The sequence below is a fragment of the Dermacentor variabilis genome, unplaced genomic scaffold, assembly GCF_050947875.1.
Source record: "Dermacentor variabilis isolate Ectoservices unplaced genomic scaffold, ASM5094787v1 scaffold_13, whole genome shotgun sequence".
Taxonomy (NCBI): domain Eukaryota; kingdom Metazoa; phylum Arthropoda; class Arachnida; order Ixodida; family Ixodidae; genus Dermacentor; species Dermacentor variabilis.
Genome location: NW_027460291.1, coordinates 27,183,538 through 27,191,035, shown reverse-complemented (window position 1 = coordinate 27,191,035; position 7,498 = coordinate 27,183,538). Strand labels below are relative to the sequence as shown.

General features: G+C 48.4%; 1 non-coding gene across 1 annotated transcript; it reads left to right on the top strand.

Annotated features, from left to right (window-relative positions):
• The first annotated feature begins 217 nt into the window (after positions 1 to 217).
• On the top strand, positions 218 to 289 carry TRNAM-CAU (transfer RNA methionine (anticodon CAU)). Its single transcript has one exon. It is a non-coding gene; the product is annotated as a tRNA-Met (tRNA).
• The last annotated feature ends 7,209 nt before the right edge of the window (positions 290 to 7,498 follow it).

Genomic DNA, 7,498 nt, shown 5'->3' with positions numbered 1-7,498 from the left:
CGCTCTGCTACATATTTCCTTTATTTTGTTTTGGTCCCATTTAACATAAAGAGCATATCAGCGCAGTAATTTGGTGTCTTAAACCCTGATTGCCCTCCGAGAAATGCTCTCTTGTGCTACGCGCTGGTGTTCCTCGCCCTAAAAAAAAAAAAAAAAAAAAAAAAAGACTACTCTCGTTTATTACAAATATAAACAAATATACATAGCACGTAGGAGCAGCAGAGTGGCGCAGCGGAAGCGTGCTGGGCCCATAACCCAGAGGTCCGTGGATCGAAACCACGCTCTGCTACATATTTCCTTTATTTTATTTTGGTGCCATTTAACATAAAGAGCATATCAGCGCAGTAATTTGGTGTCTTATAGCCCTAATTGCCCTCCGAGAAATGCTCTCTTGTGCTACGCGCTGGTGTTCCTCGCCCTAAAAAAAAAAGATTACTCTCGTTTATTACAAATATGAACAAATTTACATTGCACGCAGGAGCAGTAGAGTGGCGCATTTCTGCTTCCGGCTCCCGAGCTAAACGGATCGCGGAATCATGGGCTCCAATGGAGCGGCATATGCGGCTGTTAGCGGCGGCATCAGGCTCTCGACGGAGGAAGAATAGGATTTCCAGATTATTTTGCCTCGGCTACCTACAGGACGCATCGTGTTAAACACAGTTTTTTTGCACGGCGACACTCGTGTTCGCCCGTTTCGCGTAGAGGATTTTCGGGACGCGCTTCAAGCTCTTGGTATGCTCTCTGGCGTCGTCGCCCTTGGAGCGTACCAAATCAACCACGTGTGGGCGGTGACGATGAAGACAGCCGAGGCGGCCCAAAAGCTGGCTGCACTGAAGGATCTTCAGGTCAAGGGGCGTCGCTGCCTGGTCATCGACCCTAAAGAACAGCAGGTGAAGCTTCGTCTTCACTGGCTTCTTCATGGTGTGGATGATGAAGACGTAAAGACTGCGCTGGCTTCCTTTGGCAAAGTCACGGAAGTAACCAGGGAGCGCTGCCGTGTGCATGGCGTTTCCGACAAGGGCTCGACGACCCGAGCTGTGCTGCTGCAGCTGAAGGCTGGACTGAAAGTTGAGGGCCTGCCCCACCAGATCCGCGTCACCGGCGAGCTTGCGCTTGTCGTAGCCCCAGGTCGCCCCATGCAGTGCCTGCGCTGCCGGGGCTCTGGTCACGTTCGTCGAGAATGTAAGGTTCCCCGTTGCTCCCGGTGCAGGCTTTTCGGACACAGCGACATGGACTGTGTACGCTCATACGCAGTAGCCGCGGGGTCGGCGGAGAGCGAGCCGTTGACTCAGACCACATGATGGACGTGGCCGAGGCCCAGGAAGCGGCCAAGGGAGCTGGAAGCGGCAATGCGGTTGCAGAAGCGAGCGGGACGACGACGCCGACTAAAGGAGGACCGAAAAATGTCCCTCCTCCCGACGAGCCAGAAACCGCACTAATCAGCGTCAGGGTGGCCCAGAAAGAAAATGAGAGCCGCCAGCCGGCTACTGATACTACGGAGGCAGCGGAAAACGACAACGCGACCCCTGCTAGCGCCCGCGTCGAAAGCGTCTCGGCACCGCTGAAGAGGTCCCTGCAGCAGGAGGAGAAAGTCGACGGAAAGGCCAGCGGTGACTCCGAGGTGCCGCCCGCTAAGACGCTACCCGGCAGGCGCTCCACCCTCAAGCCTAAGCCTAAAATGGAGGCTGACCGTAGGCTCACCCCGAAGCCGACAGAAGACGAACTCGGACGACGGCCACCGAATGGCCACGGAGGCGTCTAGCGGTCAGCTAGACGTTAAGGTGAGCACCATGCTCCGGGCCTTCTCCCCTCCCGTTTAAATCAGTAATGGCTACCAACCCGTCGCTTAGCCTCGGCACGCTAAACGTTCGAGGTATATAGACTGCTAGTGGACCACGACCTCGACGTTTTAGCAGTGCAAGAAACCAAGGTAGACGGCGAGGAGGAGACCGGGAGCAAGGTGCAAAGGTTCACGTACAACTACTATACGGTAGTGAGCCACGCCTTAGGGTCTTCGGCGGGGTGTGTCTTGTTCGTGAGGAAGCTTCCAGGCCTGGTTATAGACGGTTACTTCTCGTGCTCTTCTGGTCGACTTGTCGTTTGGGATTTCAGCTATTGCAATGTCCAATGGCGCGTGTTGTGCATTTATGCGCCTAATACAGTGCAAGAAAAGGTAAATTTCTTTTTGAACTTGAAGCACCACTTCTCTGTGCACAAAATGATAGCCTGTGTTGGGGACTTCAATTGTGTATTGAACATCGAAGATAGGTCTACGCGACGCGTAATTTACGACAAAAGCAGCGATATCATGGCGCAGATCATACACGAATTTGAATTAGAGGATATCGCTCAGTGTTTCGGGGCTGACCGAGAAGTGAGGTACACCCACTTCCAGGGAATAAGTCATGCACGATTAGACCGTATCTATCTATCATATCATTTAGTAGAAAAATGCCAGTGCTATGCAGTTACTGCCGTATCCTTTTCTGACCACTGCATGGTAAAATGCAGGGTGGGCCGCAAAAAATAACGAAAAGAATTCGTCTGGGAACTGTGGACAATGAATGCTGAGCTTCTACGGGATGATACCTTTAACGAAACGGTAGTGAATGCTCAGAATTCTTTTGGAAAAGATAGTTCTATGAAGTTGGGCGAGGAATGGGAGCTGTTGAAACAAACTATTAAAATCAAGGCAATTGAAAGAAGTAGCGTACTACGATATGAAGAGAAGGCAAGGGAACGGGATTTAAAAACATTACTGGAAAAATTAGTGACGCTCGAATGCATGCAACCCGGCGCTTATCATGAAGATATGCGTGCTATTAAGAAAAAGGTCGAGGTTTTCGATGAAGAGCGTTATCGAGGCGCGCTCGTGCGTGCGAGAGCAGAAAGACTAGCATGCGGGTAAATGCCTTCGAAAAGAGCACTGGGATTAGAAAAAAAGCACTCCAGACGCAAACAGATTGAGGCCATCGAATATAACGGGGTGGTAGTAACTGATATGAAGAATATAGGGCGTGCCTTCTTTGAACATTTCCAAAAGCTTTTCACATTCAGGCCCGTCAACATGCAAAGTTTCAAGCACTTATTTTTGCAGCGAATGCCACAGCTGTCGAGTGACGTTAAAGAAACGTTGGAAGGACGGATAACCGAACAGGAAGTGATAAAGGCGATCGAAGACCTGAACCCTGGCAAGTCACCAGGTCCAGACGGTCTTTGCGCCGCTTGGTACAAATCGTTCAAAAGCCACCTAGCTCCTATCTTGACCGCAGTTTTCAATGAAGCATACGAAATGAAAATATTTCCGCCATCCTTCGGCCAGTCCCATACAGTACTAATACCTAAAGCAGAAGAGACCGAGAAGCACAAGTAACTTTCCTCCTATAGACCCATAGCGCTTACTAACTGCGACTACAAAATACTGATGAAGGTGCTGGCACGGCTTATGCAGTCAGTCATTAAGGAAGTAGTCGGCCCACACCAGATGTGTGGCATTCGCGGAAGAACCATCTTCACTAACATTCATAAGTTGAAGTGTGTGCTGGAGTGTTGTGATGCCATGTGTGATGCAGTTGCGATCCTCCAGCTTGACTTGGAGAAAGCGTTTGATTGCGTTTCTCGCGAGATATTGCTCACCATCCTTGAACATGTTAATTTTGGCTACATAATCACTGAGGGGGTGACCATGGCGTACCAGAGTTGCTATACGAGACTAATAATTAATCAAATGCTGGGGGCCCCCCATTAACGTGAAGCGCTCCGTTCGCCAGGGTTGTCCACTCAGCCCACTCCTGTTTTGTGTTTACATAGAAACGCTATATCAGGCCATCATTGAAAATGAATACATTAAGGGATTTTGCCTCCAAGCAGCAGAGGTGAAGTTATTGGCATATGCTGATGATGTGGCTGTATGTTGTAAAGATACGCAAAGTGTATTGAACGTTGTGAGTACCGTAAGACAGTTTGGTAATGCCACTAATAGCTTCGTGAACTGGCAGAAATGTTTGGGGTTTTGGCACGGGGGATGGGCGTCCACACCAGACCACTTTTCGAACGTCACCTGGGTCACGACGCCAGTTAAGTACCTTGGCGCACCCCTTGATGCCTACAACGACAGTAGCGAGTACTGGAAGGAGCGGAACTAAGAAATAAAAGAAAAAGCCGACCGATGGAACGCCGGCCACCTGTCAATGTTCGCGAAAGCAACAGCGTGCAACATGTTTCTGCTAACAAAGATCTGGTACGTAATGCAGGTCCTACAGTGCTCTCAGATTAATGTGCAGAAACTGCACCGCGTGTTCGCTGTTTTCGTGCGGGCATCGAGCTGGGAGCGATGTAGCCGAGATAATCTCTTCCGCCGCGTGAAGGATGGTGGTCTGGGGTTGGCGCACCTCTTCTTGCGTCAGCTAGTAAACAGGTTCTTCTTTTTTAGAGACACAAATGACCCATTTCTACGCACCGTTATCCAAATGAGGTTGTCAAGATCACTTCCCGAATTCGTTGTAGGCACCGAAACAATGCCAGGACCAGTTCGTGGTTTCTTTAGGGAAATAATTCAGAGTGTTTCCTTTTTGCGTGTTCGTTTTTCTAGCGCATATTTGTGGAGTGTAAAACGGAGAAAGTTATATCGTGTTTTATGTGACAGTGTATTGCTGGTACCCATGTACAGAGCCCCGTACGGTGGAGGCCCAGGCCTAGATGTATTGAAAAGGGTGAAGAAGGTGCCAGTTCAACCAGCCACTAAATCGTTCTTCTTTAAATTACACACCGGTACTCTACCTGTTAAAATCTTTGTTGAACAACGTGGGTTCTACATGCCATGGGGAACCCACTGCCTTATATGTAAAAAACAGAAAGCATAGATCATGTCTTCATCCACTGTTGGGAAGGGGTCTTTTTCTGGGACGTGTTACAAAGGACTCTAAAAAAGGAGCTACCTATAGATCCCCATGGAATCAGGTTTCTGCCAGTATATGACGACGAAGGTTTCCCGTACGACCTGATCATGCTTACGGGCCTCCACTGTTTATGGCGCGCAAGAATGGCGCGTTACCATTGTGACCCGGATGCCTGACCGGCGCGTCTATGCTTTTGTGAATGCACGCAACGGTATGTCGAAGTGCAGAAGTTGCAACAGCCTGTTACTGAGTGGCTGTCGAGGGTTGAACCCCTGACAGCACTAAAGGCATTTTAATCCGACAGCGTCGTGCCACAGTAGCGGACGGCAACGAATGTAAATATTACTGTTCTTTGTTCCGTTTGTGTATTCATTCCTTTTTGCTTCTTTGGTCTTTGTTTATATCATTTAGGAATTTGAGTTGTGATATGTCGAGGACTGGCAATAAAGAAAAAAAAGCAGCAGAGTGGCGCAGTGGAAGCGTGCTGGGCCCATAACCCAGAGTTCCGTGGATCGAAACTTCACTCTGCTACATGTTTCCTTTATTTTATTTTGCTCCCATTTAACATACAGAGCATATCAGCGCATAATTTGGTGTCTTATAGCCCTAATTGCCCTCCGAGGAATGCTCTGTTGTGCTACGCGCTGGTGTTTCTCGCCCTAAAAAAAAAACTACTCTCGTTTACGATTTGAGAAGGAAAGAATAGCGCTGGAGTGCGAAGAGCCTGGGACGTATAAGCAAGATGTAGGAGCCATTAAAGAAAAAATCGAGCAGCTTGACAAGGAACGGTATCAAGGTGCGATTGTGCGAGCAAGAGCAAATGCATTAGTAGCTGGAGAGACACCCACTAAACGGGAGCTGGGACTCGAAAAAGCGCAAGCTCGACGGAATCATGTCGACAGAATTTTATGGAATGGTACAGTTGCCGACGATAGTAAGAGCATAGGCCGAGCGTTTCTAGAGTATTATCAGTCACTCTTTGCGTTTCAAGAAGTGATAATAATAATATTTCGGGTTTTACGTGCCAAAACCACTTTCTGATTATGAGGCACGCCGTAGTGGAGGACTCCGGAAATTTTGACCACCCGGGGTTCTTTAACGTGCACCTAAATCTAAGCACACGGGTGTTTTTGCATTTCGCCCCCATCGAAATGCGGCCGCCGTGGCCGGGATTCGATCCCGCGACTTTCAAGAAGTGAATATAGACGAGTTCAGAAGGGCCTTTCTATCTCGGATGCCGCGAGTGAGTGACGATACAAAACAACGATTGGAATGGAAAATAACCGAACGTGAAGTTGAAAAAGCGATTGATGATTTGAACCAAGGCAAATCACCTGGACCGGACGGTCTGGGCGCGTGTTTATATAAAGCTTTTAAGAAAGAACTGTCGCCGTTACTAACAGAGCTGTTTAATGATGGGTATGATAACAAAACTTTGCCGCCTTCTTTTGGAAAAGCTCATACCATACTCATCCCTAAGAGTGACCAAGTGGAGAAACTTAGTCTAGTAACATCTTACAGGCCAATATCTTTAACCAATGTTGATTATAAGGTTTTTATGAAAGTTTGGGCTGCCAGACTTCAAAACGTCATAAATGATATAGTGGCAGATCACCAAACGTGTGGTATCAAAGGAAGGTCCATTTTTTCGAATATTCACACGATGCGGTGCGTGCTGGAGTGCTGTGACGCCACCTCGGATGGAGTCGCGGTGCTCCAGCTGGACCTCGCGAAAGCGTTTGATTGTGTCTCTCATGATATTTTGTTTGCCATTTTTGATTACGTTAATGTTGGTTCCATCATCACTGAGGGAGTGGCGTTGGCGTACCAGAACTGCGCAACACGCTTAATTGTGAATAAATCATTGGGGGCCCCCATTAACGTCATGCGTTCTGTGCGTCAGGGCTGCCCTCTCAGTCCTCTTTTCTTTGACATTTACATAGAAACTATGTGTTTGGCAATAACTGAGAATGAGCAAATACGCGGGTATAGCTTGGCAGCCACACAAATCAAGCTCTTGGCATATGCAGATGACATCGCGGTGTGTTGTACAAGCAAAGAAAGTGTGACGGAAACAATAAGGGTAGTGAAAAATTTTTGTGATGTGAAGGGCAGTAGAGTGAACTGGGGAAAGTCCCTCGGTTTGTGGCACGGAGAGTGGTCTTCGGCCCCGGACCATGTTGCAAATGTGAGCTGGATAAAAACCCCGACCAAGTACTTAGGTGTCCCCATGGGCAGTTACAAAAATAGCGACGAATACTGGACGAACCAATCAAAACAAACAAGAGAAAAAGCAGACGAGTGGAAAGGCATCAACCTGTCGATTTTCGCAAAAGCAACTGTGTGTAACATGTTTTTTATTACGAAGTTGTGGTACGTCATGCAAACGTTGTACTGTTCAAGGGTAAACGTGCAAAAGTTGCACAGAGTGTTCGCGGTTCTTATCTGGGGCTCTACCTGGGAAAGGAGTAGCCGAACCAATCTGTTCCGGCACGTGAAGAAAGGGGGGCTGGGCTTGGCGCATCCTTCTGTACGCCAGCTTGTGAACAGGTTTTTGTTTTTTCGGGATGTGCGTGATCCGTTTCTGCGCACTGTATGCC